This window comes from Drosophila biarmipes, chromosome 3R, assembly GCF_025231255.1.
Source record: "Drosophila biarmipes strain raj3 chromosome 3R, RU_DBia_V1.1, whole genome shotgun sequence".
Classification (NCBI taxonomy): domain Eukaryota; kingdom Metazoa; phylum Arthropoda; class Insecta; order Diptera; family Drosophilidae; genus Drosophila; species Drosophila biarmipes.
Window position 1 is genome coordinate 14,961,007 of NC_066616.1, and position 21,723 is coordinate 14,982,729.

General features: G+C 44.5%; 1 protein-coding gene across 6 annotated transcripts in view; it reads right to left on the reverse strand.

Annotated features, from left to right (window-relative positions):
* LOC108031403 (hemicentin-2) overlaps positions 1–18,887 on the reverse strand; it is a 109,374-nt gene extending 90,487 nt beyond the window's left edge. For 4 of the 6 annotated variants that reach the window (XM_017104790.2, XM_017104787.2, XM_017104793.3 and 1 more), the window contains exon 1: positions 18,727–18,887. The gene's annotated coding sequence lies outside the window, so the exon portion shown is untranslated. Of the gene's footprint in view, positions 1–3,866; positions 3,936–18,684 lie in introns of all 6 variants that reach the window. The other 2 variants (XM_044095520.1, XM_017104789.2) reach the window with 2 other exon arrangements.
* Between the last annotated feature and the right edge of the window lie 2,836 nt (positions 18,888–21,723).

Here is a 21,723-nt window from a genome sequence, read left to right on the forward strand (position 1 = left end):
GGGAAAATTTAACTGCAACTTAAATCTGATTAAAAATACAAGGATCGCGTGTACAAGCTAGTTGTTTAAAGTGAAACCATATTTGTCTAGCGCCTTCGAGAGATCCCCAAGCACGAGCGCCTAAAAGCACACTCCACTTGAATGTACTGGATTACGTGCAGCAGAGACGCTCCATCCAAGGATTGGGATTTGGAAGCGGGAATGGTGTGTGCTCGAAAAACCTGGAGTGATGTATCTCGTTGTGGGTGTGCGTGCACAAAAGTTTCGCTAGCTCCACAGCCGGCAACAACACAAAAATTGAGGAAAAAAAAGGAACCGAGCGAAATATAAGAAATACACTTGACATTGACAAATTAGTTGCAAAAGACAACACGAGCACTCCCGGCACTTCCAGTGGGTGGGTTAAGGGGGCGACAGCTGGTGGGCGGCTTTGCTAGTGGGTGGTGGTGCCTCGTCGAGGTTAAAAATAATAAAATACCTACTGACATGATAGACACGAGAGACTTTTCCTTTTATTTAGCTTAGATTGGAAAAGTTTCGACAGTCCAGCTGGGTGGCAGGAAGATGGTGGTCGGTTGACTGTATCTAGTGGATCTAGCGGGGAGTAACAGTATCTGACTTTGCAGAACTTGCACTTAAGCAGCAAGCGTCGGACTCGGAGTCGGAGGCCACTGAATAATGTCCAGTAGCTAGACCCCCGAAGCGATTTACCACGAACATGTGTAGCTAATGCTGCTTATTATATAACTTTCTGCCACCCCCTGGCCCCAGCCCACTCGGCAGCGTCCCAAAGTGGGTCAGGGCTAGGGAAAAACTGGGAGTGGGACACAAATTTCGCATAATATATTGCATAGTTGCAGGCGCAAGAGTAGTTAAAGTAAATCTCAACATAAACTCCCGCAGCTGGGAGCGCTTGGTCGGTCGGTTGGATGCTTGGATGCTTGGATGGTTGGTTGGTTGGATGGCGGGGATTCGCATTAAACTTTTGCCTAATGAGTTATATGGAAACTGCTGCTGGAGGAATGCTGAATCGGGCAAGTTAAGGGACTACCGTTCTCGTTTGGAATGGAAAACAATTATAAGCGCGCCAAAAAGTATGCAAGTAATTTTTTACAAGCGCCTCCACAGTACATTACTTGCAGGGCAAAACTTTTACGCTCCACTCGCACCGACTGACAAACTTTTGTTGCTTTCAATTTATTTTGCAAGTTTTTCACCCCCCCACTCCACTCCACTTGAGTTCTGCTCAGTTCAGTTGAGTTTTGGCCGAGTTATGCAACAAATAAATCACGCGAATTCCACGGAAATGAGCAACCCCCGAGTCTATCACAATCTAAGCTCTGCTCAATGTATGCGAAAGTTTTGACAACTTGACCCATCCCGGGCTTTCCACTTTCGGTGGCTAGAAGATATCTGTCCGGTGGCCACTGATTAATATTTACGAGTATTTCAATTTGCTAGATTGTTTGGGGCCAGTGAAGAGCCATAAGCGCTTTTCCCGGACACTTTTGTCGAGCAAAAATCCAGCCAGGCAGGCAGTATGGCAGGCAGGGAAAACAAAAAATTGTTTTTCAAATTTTTTATCATAAAAATACGTTTTGAATCCCGCTGCCAAACTTTGCAATTTCGAGGGGAGACGCTCGAGGGTTGATTGAGTGGTGCGCGAGGAGTTGAGGGGCTGTTTTTGCTTTTAGGCGCTTTTTGACATACTTTGAGCTTGAAGTTTATTAAAATCGAGCCATGGTGCCATGGGTTCTCTAATTTATCAGCCATTTTCAACATCCCCTCAGCCATCCGAAGCTCGGCACTCTTTTTTTCGCCCCCTGAGCTGACGGCTTCCTAAGTGCGGCACTTCATTTGCATTTAAAATGTTTTCGCCTGCTCAGTTTGCCAGTTGCCAGCTGAACTTTGGCCGTTCATTTGGCACATTGCTCATTGTTGGCTGCCGGAGTGGGTCAAGCGTTTATTTGTTTGGATTTGCCTCGGCTGTGGCCATTCCGTTTGCGGTCTGCCTTCTGGCCAACTCCTTAGCCCGAGCTGACAGTCGGGAAGCCTTCGATTTGGGCCTGCCAAGTCCGCAATTCCCTTCAAATTAAATTACCTTGAGTAATGGCCACCCACATTCCCAGTCCGGCGAAGAGGATTCCTAAGTATGCCATAAAATGCTACACAAAATACCTCATGAGAATTTACGCATTCAAATGATTGTGCAGCAGGGCGGGGGCCCTGAGATAAAGGACGCCGAAAAGGGTCCCCCTAATTTATGAACATTTCCCACCGTTTGGCCACCTAAATACATTTAAAACATATTCGGGTGCGTGGCACATCGTAAATTAAAGGCTAATTGCAGCTTTGAAGATGATGAATTAAGGGGGAGCGAGCGCTGCTCGGGCGTATTAAAAATTAATTTACATTTTTTAATTTATTTATTCTCAGTCTTTATGGACAGTGTCCACCGGCGAGTAGCGAGTGGAAATTAACTTGCTGCTGCCACTGCTGCCTAAGGCGAGGTCAGAGCTCAGAGGAAAGCTGCAGATGAGCTCTGCGGAACTGAAAAGCCGGAAAAATAAACAGCAAAGAGCGTTGGCAAATTAGGTACTGGATGAAGTACCTTTAAATGCTTTAAATTTGTTGGGACAACTTGCAAAAGTATTAACCAATATTTTAATATTCAGCGACTGTAAATAAATGGCAACGAAATTTGTCACGTTCTTAACAAGTGGTTAATTTTTACAAAAATAAAACAAAGCCCTCGTGTATAACAGGCGTGGTACTTGATACTGTTAAATTATTGAATAATAAACAATTATTTATTGTTACAATGCCCAGGGGCTTATGTGCAGTATTTATCAATGCCGCATCATCTCATTATGGCTTGCCATTATGTTAAAGCTTTTTAAAAAAGATATAATCTTATTATTTCATGCCGCACTTCAATTTAAAGCCTTCACTCATTAGAATTAAATCGTACATGGCTGATAAAAAACCACTCGATTAAAATGCCTAGGTTTCGTTGCTTTTTTCAAGATATTTGCATAATAATATAGACATTGACGTGAACATTTATATTTATAACTGCCAGGATATTGAAACTTCCGCTCTGCGAGTTTTTCCCGCTTTTAATGAAAACTACATTTTTTTCGAGTGCTTGATTGGTTTAAAAAGGCCGAAGTGACCCCCGGCCACATCCGGATCCCACTCCGCCTCCACTAGGAGCTCCAGTTTCCCAGGCCCAATCCTCCTGCACGGCCAGACGAAAAGTTCGGCGTGGCCATGCAGCAACTTTGACACTTCCCGAAATTAATTACTTTAAACCAACTTCCCCCAGTGCCACGCCCTTTGGACACAGCCACCGCCGAGCCGCTGTCCGAGCGAAATTAAATAATAAATTATTATTTCTGTGCGAGCCAATGAAGTGTGGCAAATTTAATGGGGCGCCACGGCCCTGCGAGTACATAGTTGGGCTAGTGCGCCACTTCAAAGTAATTGCGAAGGGCCAATCCCGGCCGACGCCCCCCGAATCCTCCCCTGAATCCACCCCCAATCCTGTCCGGCATCCACACGAGCGCATGGCAACGGCAGGGCACAAAACAAAAATAAATAAATTATAATAAATGACTTTAATCTCTCAGCATAATTTCAGTTCGGGGCAATTATTGACGCCCGGCTGCCTTGGCTCGCTTTAAATTAGATTTTCATTTTCGTTTTATTTATACTTGTATATATTTTTATCTCTCCCATTTCATTGAAAATTCTGGCCTGACTAGAAGGTATTCTTGCCTCTTCCTGCAACGCCAACAGGTGCAACAACTTGTCCCAGACTTTTCCCTAGAATGCACTCAGTTGGCCAGGCTTTGTCAACTTACCAGGAAAAACTCAGACCGTTCTGCCTCTGCAATCGCGATCTATGTACTCGGTTCCATCACTCGGCTTACCTGTAAGCAAAAGGGAAAATGCACTATGGTTAGTGGGCGAAAATAAAAGAAGTACGGCTTTGCAAACACAAAAGAGGCAGCCAAATGAGAATTGATTGCAGGCCCAAAAATACACCACACCATTCTATTCCCATGCCATCCATTCCATTCCCCTTCTTAGGACACCCAGGACACCCAGGACAATCCCATTAGACTCGCCTCCCGGTGTGTGCGTGTGTGTGTCTTCGTCTGGAATAAAAATCGGCTTAGAGCCCAATAAGAATCAACACAAAATGTGTCAACACCTTTATGTTGCCACACCCCAAGGAGGAGCTCCGAAAACGCGTCCCTCTGTGCCGATGCTTCGCCTCTCCTTCGATTTCGGCCCCCTCTGCGTGGCTGGCTTTTAGGGACAACATGTTTTCCGATGGCCCAGGACGCATATTTGTGCCAGCGCAGTGGGCGGAAGGGAAAATCTGTATTCATGGGACGCAAACACACGGCGACGGAAAAAGCTACACATCTACGTACGCATAAGCAAATTATGAGCCATCGCTCCCCAGCTGAGCGAACCGAAGAAAGCTGAAAGTTTGCCGGGGGTTAACGTTCTGATATCCTTCAAAAAGGAAGAGCGCAATATGTTTCCATTATAGCAAAAGAAGAGGAATTTGTTTCAGCGATTTTAGATTACGATTGGGGTTGAGCAGGAAATGTGATATCTCGAGAATTGAAAACCGTTTGTAACCATCTTTTGGGATATTGTCTTTAAGGACCTTTTAAAAAATATTATTTTTAAAATTGGTTCGTTTTTATGGAATCTTTTAAAGGTTTAATAAAGCTAATACATTTTGAAATTATTTCCTTAAAATACATTATATATGCATATAAGAAATATCTGGAGGTCTTAAAATTGTTAGGATATGTTCTTTAAATTAATTTCTTGAATTTATTTTTTAAATTTTACCTGTAAATGTTGAAATTTTTTCTTTAAAATATATGACATAATATAAGAAACGCCCTAAAGGCTTACAACTTGTTCAGGAACAGTTCCAGAATATGATCCTCAAATTGTTCTCCAAATATATTTTTAGACCGTGGATGGTTTCGGTTTATTTAATTTTTGAAATCCTTTTTTAAATATTAAAAACAGTACTCTAAATATGTATATGGGTTCCCAAAATGGATATTCTAAAGATGGAAAAGCCCTTAATTTTCATATGCCATCCCCTAGGTGCTAAACCCTTTTCGGGAGGGTAATCCGCTCAGCTCCTGCGTTCCACTGCGGCAGCGGCAAGTCATCCGTGTAAGTTCAACCTGCTGAACCCTTGCCCTTTTCCGCTGGCACAGGTATTTGCATTTAGTGGAAACGAAATTTGTGAGCTGGCCTAAAAACAGGTTGTCCTTTGGCCCCCCGATAAGTAGGTGAAGGGTGGTGGGGGTGGCAGAGTGGGAGGTGGGTGGTGGGTGGTGGCACGAGCCAGGTGGTCCTTAATCCAGCGACTGTCATAATTTGACGTGCACACGGATACTTGGCAACAGGATGTGTGTGCGTGCGTGTGCGGGTGTGTGGGTTTATGGGCACAGTGAGGCGTAAAATTCTGTTGCCAGATTCATTCGTTCAATCCGCGCCAAGCTTTCTGTCATCCCTTCGACCCCGCAATGTCAATGTCAACCTCGTTTCCGCTTTCCCGCTCTTCCGCAGTTCCACCTGCTGCCAAGGTGTTTGGCCCTCGTTTATCGCCGCCTTGTTGTTCTTTTCCAGGTGTTTTTTGTGTGTGGAACCTGTGGCCTGTGCGATTTGCGTAATTTTCGGGTTCATTTAGCGTTTAATGCTTGTAAAGAAATTTTAATTTTATGGCCAACAGCCAAAGGCGCTCGAAAAAGCGGCCGCAAGCAGGCAGAAAGGTGAAAACAAATTTCATAAAGGATTATGCGCGCCGTTGGCTTTCGCCATGCCAGGCTGCCAGGAATTTAACCGAATTTAATATACGAGTATCCGAAGGATACACCCCTAAACGCTATCGCGCTGGCCGCTTAAAGTTCCGCCGTCAAGTTGACAAATTATTTGGGTAAATATTTGCGTGATTTCGATAATGATGTTAGATCCAGTTCGCTTGGCTTGAGTTCCACTCGTGTGCGTATGGGATTGTTGTGGTCGCTGCGGTTCCTCTCGCGTGCCACCGAGTGAATGTATGTGTATCTACACTCGTTCGAAAGTGGGTGAGCAGTCAGGCCAAACACCATTAATTAGCCGATAGTCAGGAGGGGCCTCCAGGGGTGGGTCCCACATATTGAATATTAATTACACATCCCCCCGGCCAAGCCGCGGCATTCAAAAGCTAATTAAGCGGCCATTGACAACGACAACAGCCAAATGTGAGCAACGCAAACGCAAACAGTTTAATGCAAAAACACTTAAGGCATTCGCTCGAATCCAGATACGACTGGCTCGCGTGTATCCTTTGGGGGTGTGCAGTGTAATTAGCACCTGGCTGCCTTCAAACAGGACGAGGGATCAACTGGCCGCTGGCCAGGGCCAAATCGATGGGGAAGAGTTGGATTGCCAACCAAAACAGAAAAGAAACTTGACCTGCAGCAAGAAAAGATTGATGCCAGTGGCTTTCACAGGGGGAGAACAAATTAGAAGTGACGTAAGAGCAAGAGAACATTCGGAAAGAGTCTTTATAGAGGTATGTGGTTCTTTAAAAAGTAAATCAAAAAACAAAAATTATAGGATTATAGGATGCCATTAAAAAGTGATTTTAAGTGCTTTAAATATTTTCGAAGATCCAACAATTATGTATGACTTTGTAACATTTTAGAATAATAATTAAATAAATTTATGATAAAAAAGTAATAAAGAATAAATGATTACGTAAGGGAAGAAAGTTGTAAAAATATCTTTAAATATTTAAGTTTCTTCCTTTTCTCATTGAACTTAAAATCTACTAACTAGATTATGAAGCTATGAACCTAAGCAATTAGTAAGTGTTGATACTGAAGTAATCAGAAGTATACAAATAAATCGCATGACTTGTTTACTCTTCAGCATTGTCATTCAATTTAAAATACATATATTAATTCCAAAAGAAATGTAGACAAAAAGAAAAACAAAATTACAACATAATTAAGTCATTGTTCGGGGTTTTTCTCCAAGTGCAGCTTATCCATGACCGTGGCGCAATGGTTAAAGCTTCGTCTGACAAAACACTTTCTAATGAACTTTTCGGAAACAATTCTGCAGAAAATCTAAATCTAAATCTGAATACGAATACGAATGCGGCAGGGTGAAAAAAGAAACAGGTAAATTACGTGGCCATAGACCATAAAGCCGCAAACAGAGAAAGGTGTACCAAACACCGAGTTATAGACAGGGCGAGAGAGATTGGATGGAATGGGATGGTATGGGGTGTCCGGGGGAGAGGTGGGCTGACTGGGCGACTAACAATGGCGAAAACTGTTAGCCAGCCATGACGATGACAACGGCGGAGGGACAGAGGGCGATGGCGCAAAATTGAATGCAAACTGGTAACAGAAGCGAGTCGGGGGACGGCGGCGGGGGTCACAGAACGAAGGGCAAACTTTCGGGCGACCTCAGATATAATTTTCGGGAAAGTAATATAAAAGGCAAAAGTGCAAATTCTACCGCCCCTCCGACGAGCTGCCCCTGTCCACCATCACTATCTCTGTCCATCTCTGCGATAATGATGACTCTGGTCGAGCTTTTGGAAATTAAAATTGCATAAATTATGCAAAAATGTTTGAAACTCCGGCCGTCGCAACTGCAGCTGCCACAGGTCACACAGATGAGCCGCACCGCACCGCACCGCACCGGAGCGGAGCGGGGATGCGAGTAAATCACTTTGATTGCCCTTGGAGTGGGAGCAGTCCCCGGAGGGAGTGCATTATTTTCTGCTTATTATTCCGGCACACACAAAAACGGCCAAGAAGCAAGCAATCAGGCCACGGGCGGCGATCAGGGGTTAAGGCGGATGGGCATGGGCATGGGTATGGGCATGGAGCGCTGCCAATCGTTGATTCATCATGCGAGGAGTGGGAGCCATCATCGATATTCATGCTCCAGCCGGGTTAACATTTCAACTTCAGCTGACTTCGATATGCACACAGGGGAAAAAATCTGTTCTTTAAGGGTAAATGCAATAATTTAAGCCAGATTTTCATAAAATAAAGGCAAATAATATTCTTGAAAATTTAATATTATTTATACCTTTCAAGGAAAAGCATTTAAAAACATATCTGAAACTGATATAGCCAATTTCTCTCGGTGCAATTATCGCCGAGGAATGCAAAGGAGCGTCGCTGACTGAATTCGCTGAATTGATAATTGGCAGGCGCCCAGCCTCCGCTCTCCGACGTTCCGTCTGCCCCGAGGGCATTAATTATTTATAGACAGAGCAAATTGTTTGAACAGGACCCGCTATGAATGGCGGCGTTTTGTTGGGCAATTGCTGGTCATTACCAGGTGACTCAGACGGTGTCTACCTGTGTTTCGGCTGTTATCGGAGGGAGTGTGCATTAAATGTGCATTAGGCCCTGCCTGAGGTCACTGTCGCTGGCCCATTGTCCCCTGCAGAGAAAGAATTTCTCTTTTAAAACTGACTTTAAAGAAGTATTCATTTTAAAATAAAGGGTTTACATTGACTTTTAGTTATAATCCGAAGTGTAATACTTTAAAATGAAATGTTTATGTACATTCCATTTGAGTGTATAGTAATTGGTAAACTTTATCGGATAATAAAACTATAACCATAATATTATTGGTATATAAAATAATCTGTATAAACTTTCATGGCATACCCGTAATTAGGTAGCTTACAAATTTTAATTGTTAATTCCTAGCTATACATTTATACCATATACCATATTTCCCGACTGATAAACCCATTTACTATTACCTACGAGATATCCCTCAGTGCACCCACTGGCCGAGGGCCAAGTCAATGGCCCGGCTTATCAGGCTCGCATTTCCTCAAATTGTCGTGCTGTCATTTCCGGCGCACGTGTGTAATCAGGGAGGCGTAAAGTGTCGGCCGAAATGCTGCCGGCGCATAAATCCCGCTTCCTTTGGAGCCGAACATGCCCCGGCGATCTGCAGCCGGGGTCTGGGTCCCCGAAAACCAATCATGACATTCCCACCGAGCGAACAATTAAAGGCACTCACAAAGAAACTAATTTCGCCCGGCAACGCAGCCGCTCAAATAACAACAAACTCATCACTCAGTCTTTTTGTTATGCTTATCGAGCGGGGGTGGGGCGGCGAAATGAGTCAAGCTGTGCGAGGCTGCGGAGGAACAAGACCGGATTTCGTTTTTCACAGCCAAAACAAACGAACCTCACATCGAGCGGGCTTTATTTTGTAATTTCGCACTTCATTTAGCGTTAAATTAACGGCAACAAACATTCGTTCCCCAGAACGAGAATGAGACATGGACTTCTTTCATTTTTTAGGCACGCAGAAACCATAAAGCGTTGGAGGCTCTGTCGCGCGGGCTACTTGGGCTCTGAAAAGCCAGACGGCGCAGCAGACCCGCTCGCACGAAATGCCATTTAATCATAACTCAGCCAAAGTCGGATCCGATTGCAACTAATCTGGACTGCAGGCAAGCCGGGGAGCCCGGAGAAAGGGGCTTTCGGGCATCCGGGCAAGCGAAGAACTGGGGACTTGGACTTGGAGGGGGAGCGTGTTGCAGCATAAATAAGAATCAGCACGCGGCAGCAGCAGGAGAAGGAGAAGCCAGCCGTCAGCGGTGATGCGCTTCACTGCAGCGGAACGACAACAGCGACTGCAAATGCAACTGCAACGGCAGCAGCACTCAAAGGCACTGCTTTGTGCCGTGTTGTACGAGTCGGCAAAAACAAACGGAGAACGATTGAAAAAACAATAAATAAAGGGGCTAATTTGCAGGCCGAAGCCATGGATACCCTAGGTTATAAACATATTTATTATTATAACGCAGCAGACACTGAAGCCGATGACGAGTCAGCATGTGGACTTTGGAGATAGGGGTGGTTGTACCTCTTGAACAAGTGTTTTTCATTGTTCAGAGCCTCTCTTTGCGGTAAAAGTAACTTGATTGTTTTTACAACTGATTTTTATTTGATTATTAGAGTGTTTTTTGTGACCATTTACATAACTAATGTAAAAAAAATCTCTGTGAACTCGGCTGATGATTTCTCTAAGTTATTTCCTTGACCTAAGCAGCTTGGCCAAAGATTCCTGGGAACAGCTTGCAACCGATTAAAAATCCTTGTTGACTTTATAAGCACTGGAAAATCGAATGTCATTTACCCCCTGTCACGAAAAGGTCACCATGTGACCCGCCAGCCTGAGCTACCTCGGGTAAATCCAGTTTAGCGGCGATCGGCAGAAGAGTCAGGCGACTGCGACTCTCGAACGACATCAAACAGAGCCTCATAAATGCGCAGTCGCAGCGGCAACATCGACAGCGGCAACAGCAACATCGACAACGGCAACAGCTACAGCTACGGCAGCAACATGAATGGATTGCTAAATGTGAAGGCCGCATATTTGGCCAAAGAAATGCCAAACGATGCCCAGTCGCTGGGAGACGATTCGGAATAGCCAAATGCAGCTGTGCAGGCCAGCTGCACTTTAAAAAATCAATCATTTGAATTTTATATATTCAGAAAACATATGTCCTTGCTATACAAATGTATAAACATTGTGAAAGTAAGAACCTTATGATCTTTAAGTTCTGCCATTCAAGATGGAGTATATGGTATGATATAAATATAAACTATAACATGAAATATCATAGTTTTAAAGATAAATTTTGCCGATTTTAAATATATTTGAATTTTAAATTATAAGAATATTATAAAAAAATATTTCTTTAGAAGATTTACTATGAAATATATAACATTTCTTTAAAAACTATCATATCCAATTTCCTTTATTAGGTTTTCCTGTTAGTTTTGCCAACTCTTTTGACTTTCAGCTACTACTCAATGCAGATATACAAACACTTTATAATAATTTATGGAAAAATGAGTGTAAATCCAATTAAGATACCAGGTTCAATAAAGTATTTTCGAGTGTGGCACCTCGACCCCGCGATGAACACCGCTAACGATGCTGCCTGTGCTGTGCTGGCTGCGCATTAAATGCTCAGATTTCCTCGGATTGAATAAAGAGTTGCCCATTCTTCTGGTGCTGGCGCTGCTGCTGCTTCTGCTTGCTGCTTGCTGCTTGCTGCTTTTGCTTTGCTTTGCTGCTGGCCAGGCAGCCTTTCATAATCGCAAATTGATGTGCCAGCCAAGCAACATCTTCGTCGTTGCCGCGGCTTTTTCCCTTACAGCTGTGCAGTGGAGCGTGGGAGCGCTTCGAATGTGGAAACTGGCCAGAGCAGCGCGTCTATCGGGGACTGCTATGGGAGGTGGGTGGTGTGGGGTGTGGGATGTGGGGGGCCTCCTCATTGGCTAATGCCATCCATAGCTCGGCGATGCCTGCCGTCGGCCAGCTGTGCGTCGGAATTGATAACCGCGAAATAACAAAAGCGTCTACCAACTGAAATTCGCTTCATTCAATTTTTATTTATGACTTCTTTCGGCTTTCATTTCAAGCATTGGCTCTGCTTTCAATACTCTTGCGGTGCGGGGTATGCCACATGGAAAGACGAGTTGTCAACCCAGTATTATATAATAATACATCAAATTTAAATTAAATTTATAAACCCAATCATTGGGGAAGTGAGCACTTGCTTACATATTTTTTTTAAAGAAATACTTTCCCAGCTACGCTGATTATTTGGAAGCAAAACTCTAACCCACCGAAAAAGTTAAGCACCCAAGGGTATTCCCAACTTCGGACTTCGATGACTGCCTCCTTGATTTTCCGAGATTCTGTTTGTTTTGGCTTTTCGCATTGATTTCTTGTTAATTTTACATTTGCAGCTCGCTGGCTCTCCTTGGACTTTTCCGAGCCACCCCCCTCCCCATTGTTTTCCCTGCAACTGGCGCCCGCCTTTGTCGGCTTTTGTTTTCGCTTTTCTTTTATGGGCTTTTCTTTTGCCCATTTTAGTGTTATTCTTCTGCTCCCCCGCTCCGACAGGGGCAGGGGTAGTTATTGTTTTAGTTAAGTTGACCATTTGTATACGATTCGCTTATCTGCGGCCCCCTCCTCATGCTGGGGACACCCCAGCCTCCCACAGCTCGGCATTTGCGGCCTCATTTATTTTCATTTTCTTTGTCATAACAATCTTTTTATTCTGCTCATCTCGGATGCTCCTCCTCTGCCAGGCTCCCAGTGACCTTAACACATTTCTCGTGTACTCTGCTGGCCCGCTTTTTTATTCGGTTCTTGTGCTAATGCAATTGCGGCAACAAATTTTATTCGACCATGAAATGGCATCGAATCAAATTAACATAATTGCCACAGATTTGTGACTTGTTTTTTGGCTGGTGATGGCTGGAAAATGATGCTTTTCTCGGCTGTCCAGTCTCATTAGCAGTCACCTCAGACGGTCCATTCTTCAGGTAATTCTCTGCTGCATTCCCAGGAATCTCATAAGCGGCTTAATTTTTCTCTGATTTTCGGAGGGCAGGGGGGCACGAACGAGACACCATAATAATAAAGTTAAATAAACGGACAAACAATAATGACAATTGAAGATTTACGAGGCCCACGAAATGACTAAGGCAACGAGGTCTTCTCCGCTCGTCATCTTTTCCCTCAGTTTTCGGGATGGAAAACCAGTTGTGATGAGGCATCTTAGCATTCAGCAGCCGCACGAAGTTGTCGGATCATTACAAGTTGCACGTTGCAAGTTGCTGGTGGCTCGTTGCACGCTGCACGTTGCACGTTGCTAATTAGATTGCAGCCAGAGTCAGAGTCAGAAACAGAAATGTGAACGTTGCCGAGGCCTCTGCCGAGGCTCCACTGCTCCTACACATTTTGCGACGTGATCGCGGCGATCACGGTGATCACTGTACGAACGCGGAAGGGCAAAAGTGTGTCAATGTCTGTGAACTGGAACTGGAGCGTTGAAACGCCGATTTCGACTCGCTTCTCTGCTCTTTCTGGCTGCATTTTCATATATAATTTACAGAAGACTGAGGCCCTGAAATGGAGCCAACTGAAAGCAGTTAGTTGCTCCGTCCCATCTGCCGGTCTTTTGTATTTGCCTGAGACTCGAGCGGGGACTTTGCGGGGGAGGGCCCCAAATTGCCCACATGTGTGGGGCTCCGAGTCGAGTACAGGTGCATGCAGCAGAGCGGCAAGATCCCAGTTCCAAGTTGCCAGCTCCAAGCCCGAACTCTCGACTCCAGCAGCGTGACCCGCCACTTTAGCCCACTCGGATGGCATTGGAGTCACGTCGTCGCTGCAAATTGCATTCCGAACATCCATCGCCAGACTCTGACTCTGACAGCGGACTCGCATCCAGCCATCCCCACAGCCCCTCTAATTAAAGTGGGCGGGGCAGGCAAACAAAGTGCTAAATTTATCTGTTCTTTCCTCCTTTAACCAAATGATATGTTCAGTCCGAAAAGGACCATTAAGACGCCTCGCCAATTGGCTGCACTGGAGAAAATTGGTAACACATTTCAGAAAACCATAATTCAAATTAAAGAAAGAGGAACAGAAAGGAATCCCGACCTCATAGGGACGCCAAGATAGGATCAGTTTGAAATTACCAAAATTAAGACGAAGCTCGCCATGTTAGACTTGGTTTCAAGAATGTTTCATCCGAAAATGCGAGGACAACTTCTCAAATTAAGATCATTTCTGTTCTTTATTTTATCGTAAAGTCTTATCTGATTTTTTGAATAATATACAAAATGCTTATCTTATCTTGTCTTAGCTGTGATTTATTGTTCAATGTTTAATGTTATTATCGTGAACTTATATTTCCTACTGGAATTGATTTCGCACTCTTTTTTCAGTGTAGCAAAGTACTCGCCAGTTCAAGGGTCAATCTGGAGGCGTTTCTGCAACACGTGCCTCCACATTCGCAGTGCGTGGCAAATTGCGCGTGGAAAATGTGAAAGCGTCTGAGTGAAGATCGGAATCTTGGGGAGCTTAGGCCAAATGATTTGGGTAATGGCCACAGATGACAAGCCATGAGCAGGCACAAATGATTCGGCTGGAGGAGAGCAGGGGGATCGGGTTGGGCTGGGATCGCGGCCCATCAATCAGAGGCGGCTACAAATTATGGAACTTCTGTAAACGATTCGTGGACACTGTTCGGCTGCCAAAAGGCATTAAAACCCAATCAGAGGCGAGACAAGCCGGGGAAGGGGCCTGGTGGGCTGTGGTGGCCACCGTCAAAGTCATCAGCTAATGAGACTTTGACTGCGCTTAGTTTTCGATTTGCCGGAGAAAAAACTATGACGGGCCCAACTGTCAACGCGTGCCGGGCGCGGAAGAAACCATTTGACAGGCCTCCGAGGAGGGGCGGAGTCGCTCAATTAAAGCTTCTTTGGCCGCTGCCCTCATCTCGGCCCGAAAAGAAATCAATTAGTGCGAAATTAGCCAGGAGAAGCGAGCCATTCAGGGTCGAAGCCGTAGCCTCAGCCTCAGAAGGCCCTCACTTCGATTGAGAGTAAGTCAGCTCGGGCTCTTTCGGTCGGTCCAATGTGGCTTGGGGCTTTTGATATGGGTCCGGCGATTTGTATCTAATGAATTTTTAAGCTGAAAATTATTAGACATTTGACTCCGCATCGCATTTGATGGCCAACAGCGATAAGGGCTCGACTTTAAAGACACCCGTCAATCAGTAGGGAAGTAAAATAACAATAAAGGGTTAACAAAAATAATTTCATTAAAAATATAAGTAAAAACATTTCATGAACATTTAATAGAATTAATATGGCAAAAATATAAGCGTGATTATCAAGCGTGATTTATTTTGGTGAACTTAATCATCAAAGTTAAGAAGAAAACAGATGCCAGATAAAGTAAAAGTATTACGCAAATGTAATTAAAAGTTTATTATTAAATTCTCATAAAATCTCAAAAAAAAATCATAAATGAGTCACCAACACTTGACAGATTTTTGTAAATCTTAAAACTATTATAAACGGAAAACTAAAGATACTTTAAAGCACATATTACAAAAACATTATGCCCTCGAGCTCTGTATAACGACGAATATCATCATCAGGCGGGCCAGTGATAAGTTTATCTTAAGTGGATTTGGCTTTTAAATGCCCGACACATGACGGGAGATCGCAGCCCGCCTGTGGTGGCCTCAAGTGGAAACCCCGGCTCCCCGATATTGCCGACTAATTGCAGGAGCCACTGTTTTCCGACTTATCCGGGATACTTCCTAGGGCCGCACAACCCCGTTCCCATACCTCACCCCCTTTGGCACTCGGGACTCCTCTTAGGATCGCATAAATCACAGTCGAGTGCATTTAATTAATTTGCGCCTAGTGGATAAAAAAAAACAAATATACGAAATGAAAAGTTGTGGAATGTGCGCAGCGATGGGCGGGTTAGGGGGCGGAAAATTCGACCGAAAATATGGGAAAAATACAAAATAAACTAGGAGCACAATGGAAAAGTTGCGCATGCAGCTGCCACACACAGAAATTTGTTTTTATTTGCATCTGGCCGTTGTGTTTTTCTAAATGGAAATTTGAAATTTCAGCCGCAGACGCTGTGGCAGGTGCCATTCTAACGGTTACTGCTCACTTTTTGTTTTCCATTCCCATTTGGCTCCGACTTCTAGCTCCTCTGTTTTCGCCGCTTTTCCACTTGCTTGTTTGTTTGTTTGTTTGTTTTTGCAATCTCTTCACGGTGGCTGGTTCAGATTTCCAATTATTGGATTTCAACACCTCCGCAGTGGAGGAGCAGTAGCTGCTCATTAGGGCAAGTGGATCTCTGGCGGGAAAATGGACTTCCGATTGCCCATATTCGATATGCAAATTGATGGGGCCAACTAAAACGCGTCTAATTGCCACTCTATTTCCGCGAAGACAAAAGTCAATGCAATCGATTGTGATTTCGCAGAAACCCTTTGCAAACGCACTCAAAGCCGGGGAAAGGGAAAGCGAACGAAATTCCCGGGAAATTCGCCAACTAGAGTAGGGCAGTTATTGACTCAAGGACTCTTTGGTGGTCCGAGCTCCGTACTCCTGTGCATATCAATAATTCCCATTAATTGCCCTGTCCATGCAAGCGTTTCCCTTTGACCCACCCGACCCCACCCCATCTCCTAGCCATTTCCGTTTCCGGCTAACTGGAGGGCCGCCGGGTGGGCGGGCCGCACTTGCTGCACTCGGCTAATTCTGTTTTAATATTCAAATTTGGTTAACAAAAACGAGAAAATACCGAAGGGGTGGACCGGAGTCCCAGTTCTGTTCTGCAGCTCCATTTGCGGATGCAACATCGAGCAATTGCAGCGGGGAGTGCAGGAGGGTTGCAAGTTTCTGTTGCTTTTCCAAACTTATGCCACATGCACTGAGGGAAAAACCAAATAGCAATTTACATAATTACTACAAAAACCAAATCAATATAATTTTGAAAAAATTACTATCATCCTTTAGTTTTATTTAAAAGGGAACTTTCCAATAATAATTCCTTTTAAACTGATTTTTCTTGTTTCTAAAATGAAAATGAACAAGCAAATGCAATATTTTTAGGCAGAAATTCATAATAAGTTCTTGAATAGTCTTCTTTTTTTCAGTGCCTTGATTGCAGACTGAAAGTGAACCGAAAATGGAATGAAATCCAACGCAACGCTGAGGCGTTCTGCTTGGCTAGCCAGGGCAACAACAAAGGCTAAAATCGGCATGTGAGTGTGTCGGCCGTACACATTTTATAAGCGGTCGAGTTTAACGAACTAGGCTTTGTGTTTTGGTCCACCCTACTCTCTCGCACTTGCCAAACAAACTAATTTGGCCCCTTTCCCCTGGCCCGCTTCATGCTCCCCCGCACACATGCTCCTCCATTTTCACAATTTCGCAATTCTAAACATTTTCATTCATTTCCAGTTGCAGACAAGTAATTTTTGGGAACTTCTTCTCCGAATTGCAAATAGCAATTTGATTTGCGAAAATTTTTAATTCGATTTGCAGTAAGCCTTTCTGAGGACCCTGATGTCAAGGACACTGGAGCAACGAAATCAAATAAACAAATCAAATATTAAATGTGCCATTTGAGTGTCTGGCGAAATATGAAATAATTCTCGTCTTTCTCTTGGCCTGGAAAACGCTGATTGGATGTCAGCCGAGGGGAGTAACTAAAATATAGCCAGTGGCTGGGGAAAAGGGAAGCACTCCCCCTAACTTGCCGCCACATGTGCAAAAGATAAAACCCCGATATTCCGATGGTGGTGCTGCAACATTTTTCTTATTTACGAGCCACGTAGCCATAAAACGCGACATAAATTTCCTAGAACAGCTTCTGCTCCCGAAAAAAACTCGAGATTTTCCCTGCCAAAATGCAGGCGGCAGTGGAAAGCCGTGAGGGATAAAGAAATTGATATAAATGCCGAGGCAAACTCGCACATCCCGAAGGGGGCACTCCGCACGAGGATGGATCGCACACATCGCGTTGAAATTGCGCGAAATGTCGTCAAAGTTTGTCAAAATATTTAAATGAATGTCTGTTTGATGCGCGGCACGATGATTCAATCTCTGCACGAGCCACTTGCAGGAGTATATTGGGCGACTTTAAGTCCTTTTCGAGGGCTCTTCCTAATGTCAAAACAATCTTCGATTATTACAGCAACCGAAGGCACTCCACTCTTGCCACTCACGGCAATAACCATTAATAAAAATGTTTGGCATTTAAAATTAAACGACTCCGCCGCACGTGCCGCCTGCCTCATTCTTTTCCTCTCTTTCGGGAAACTGAAACTTTGAGGCAATTTTCATTTCAATTCGAGTATGGAATTTAAGGCCATTTGCATATCAAAACCGAGGGGAAAGTCTGCCGAGCGAGAGTCCTTTTGCCGCGCAGCTGGCGACGATTGCGAATCGCCTCCTCCCAAGGCGGAAAACAATTAGCGGAAAATTCTCACAACTTTGGCAGCGGAATTCGCGCCCAACGATTTCGACGTAATTGCAGATACTTTTCGGCATCCAAGGGGCCAAGGGGGAAGCGTTCCCCCAAATATCATTAACATGAATTTATAAACAATCGCGGGAGGCTTAATTAAATTTCCCCCACTACTCCCGCAGAAGGAGTAGAACTTCCAACTTATTTGGCCATCCCATTGAACTTTCGCAGACCATAAATATGTGAGCGCTGGTGAGAACTCTGAGCGAATGGCCATTTTTTAAATAATTGTCCATAAATATAAGCGGACATAAAAAGGGCAACCGAGCGTTTAATCCGTTGTCGCATTTAATATATTGGCCATTCCGTCCCGGCGAACGGAGTAAGTAAAGTAAAGTGAGCTCGGAATCCTTTGGCTCATAAAATGTCAAGGGAATTTTTATTGATGAGCCAAAGGCGAACGACGACAATGAAAACACAACGCTTTCGCCTCGCCGAGATTTCAGCATCCTCCTCTTGCTCGTCCTCGTCCTCGTCCTCGTCCTCGTCCTTGCAGCTCCTCTCCACACCCGCTGTAGTTGTAACTTTTTTTCGAGGACACGCCATAACCGATGGCCGGGAGTTGGGCACGAAGCAAAAGTGTGTCAAAGTATTTCCCGGCACCTCCACACACTCGTTGGTGCATGGGATGGGTGGCAGTAGCACTCGGTCGGTACACTTGCTAAATGGCAGAACCAACAAAACAATCCGGATGCGGAATCCGCCAAAAAACAACACACTCACTCGCTGAACACTGTGTTCACCATATACATCTTTCGGCTCTACCTTTTTGAATATCCATGCGATTCCGTAAATGCAACAATTCTCGGGCTGTTACTCGTTCACTGTCTGAATCACTGGTCACTGTTCACAGAAGTCACTGATAACTGGTTGCCTGCAACGTACGAGTCGCGTGGACGCAGCGCCAGACGTTCGATCCGCACGATGTCCCGAAATCTACTGAAACTTGGAACTGAAACTGGCGGATTCGGCGGTATGTACTTCACAGATACGAGCTGGTGGGCCTCGTCGTTTCCTAACAGAAGTGAGCACTGTTGGGCGTCGCATGGCGGAGAACTTCCCCGGAGAGCGGCTCAAACCTGTTAGCCGTCGGTGGGTATGACAACCAGGTTGTGTTTACGTTTTTTCCGGCGCTCGAAGAGGTTCGAACTCAAAGAGGTTCGAGCGTGTTGCCCACCGCGGGCTTAGCAACATTTGCACTGGAAAAAGGCATGAGAGTCTCTCAGATTTTCGAGATTTTTATGCTCAACAGAGGTTTCTTTGGACCCTACACTTATTAAAACCTAGAAACTTTAATAATATGTATATACCAAAAAAAAATAAGTAGTCTATCATGATGATAGATAGACAAAGTTCACATTTTGTATAGATTTTGGTAAAAATAATTTTGGTTCAATTTTAATTATGAACATTATTTTAGGATTATATAGGATTTATTTAAGTGATAAGTTAAAAGTTGGAACTGCTTCCAGAGATTCTGAGATATTTAAAATATCATAATTGAAGGAAAGACAAGCAAGGATTTACTAGCATTGATAAAGTTAAAGATTGGTACTGCTTTTACATCCTTAAATATCTACAATATAAACTTAGCATATAATTTTTATCATAATTGTAGGCAGGGCTATCATCAAGGATTTATAAATATTGATAAAGTTTAAAAATGGTACTGAAATATTAGACCCAGAGATATATCAAAAATAAACTTGCAATTTTTCAAGCTATTCAAAATACCGAACTATTAATGAGTGTTTGTTTTAGATCATAATATGTATAAATATTATATCAAATATCAATATCATTTAAAATAACTTGCAAATAAACAGTAGAACTGTAAAATCCTTTGAAACGCCTTAAGAACATCGTTTATCACATCCCATGAAAACGGCGCTTTTGTCTTCACAAGTCAATTTCCCCGCCCGAGCTCTTGTGACTATGTCGCGTCAAACGCTTGGCTGGCTATGCGTCCAACCTTCTTTCGAGCGGGTAATCCGAATACGTTCTCGACTTGGCTCGCTCTGGTCTACAATTAGTTTTCACGCTCGAGCGAGCCCCCGAGTGTCTTAGACTCTGCCCCGAACCCTCCTTATCGGTCATACACACCCTGTTGTTAAGGAGACAACGCTTAATTAACCGTTTGGGGCCCGCACGGTGGTCGTAAGACCGTTAAAGTAACTGAAAGTAACCGGGATTTTTATGGTCCCAGTCGCTGTTTGCTGTTTTTTCAATCCCAAACTAATTTCGGGCAGCAGGCCCGGTTGCAGCACCCTGCTAACCCATTTTCCGGCGCATATAAGCCGAATAACTCACATGCTCGGGGGCTGACGGCTCCTATCGGGCCTTCCACATGAGCGGAGGCAGTCAGGTGTCTATTAACTGCCAAGATTTTTGAAGCATGCCATCGCGAGCGGCCCCGAAAAGGCACCCGACCCCCTAAACCTCCGCGCTGGCATGCTCGCCCAGCAAATTTCCCATTAAAATCCAATGGAATTTCATATATTCGGCTGGGTGGGGCTGCCGAGGGGTGGCGAGTCAACAGCTGCAGTGACATTCGCCGGCGTACTTAATGACTAATGGACTCTTAATGATCTAACAAGGTACACACATTCTGCAGATACAGTATATACGTACGGCATTGACACCTTCAGCTGCATCTTCGGAGCAATGAGGCAAAAGGATGTCGCTCCTGCTGCCGCTGTTGTTGCTGCTGGGCGGAAGCACGATGTCGCCTCACAACAAAGTTCAAAACTTAATAATGCAACATTAGTTGCCACGATGCCGACGCTCAGCTGCACTCAGGGAAATTTCACAGGTTCTACAAGAAGCGCTGCAAGATGGAACCTCTATTGTATTTAAATTTTCTGATCTAAGAATCAATTCTCTTATATACAATACATTACAACATTTTGTTATCCTTGGATATATACTTGTGGTCTTAAGCTATTATTTTGAATTAAATTTAATTCATCCATGAACTGAACAGTTCATATCCTCAAAACTATTAAGTATCCCGAGTACTTTTTCAAAAGTTTATAATAAAATTAAGCGGTTCTAGTTAGATTAATTTGACCGTTTTTCTCTGGTGTAGTTTATGTAGGTGGCCTCGGCGTTTTCAGCTCCCGAAACGTGCCACTTGCATCAGTCGCGAGATGTTGCAAGTGCCACTGGCAGCACGTTGCAAACATCCTTGCAGGGGCAGGGGCAAGGTAGTGGTAAGCTAGGGGTAAGGTAAGCGATGGGGTAAGCAGGGGTGGTTGCCTGCCCTACATGCAAAGGAAGGGGTGGGAATGGCAAAAAGAGCAGGCAAACTCGACCAAATTGCAAAAATTAAATTAGTAAATTTTGTTACAAACTTGCTGGGGTGATGCAACGGGCAAAGGGATGATGGGCTGCCGGTGACTAGCGGGTACTTTTGGCCAGCTGGGAGGGCTCTTGGCCTAGGTCACTGGGGCTGGCTTGCTATTTTGTCGCTTGTTGTTGCCGCCTCGGCATCTTGCGATTCCGCTGCTACTGCCACTGCTTCTGTTGCATTCTGTGCCGTTCATGCGCTTCATTTATCACGCAGCTGTCAAGTTTCGCCAGAGCCTGAACCGTGACTCCCAGAAGGTGAGGCGAGTGGGCCGGAAAATGGGGGTCCGCTGCCAGTACCCAGCACCGCCGAGTACCGGAAGGAACTCTACGAGCCCAAAGCTGGGCCAAAATTAACCTTCGACTAGCCCCAAAAAGCCAGGGGAGCCGGCAGAGGTAACCAAAACAGTTTTA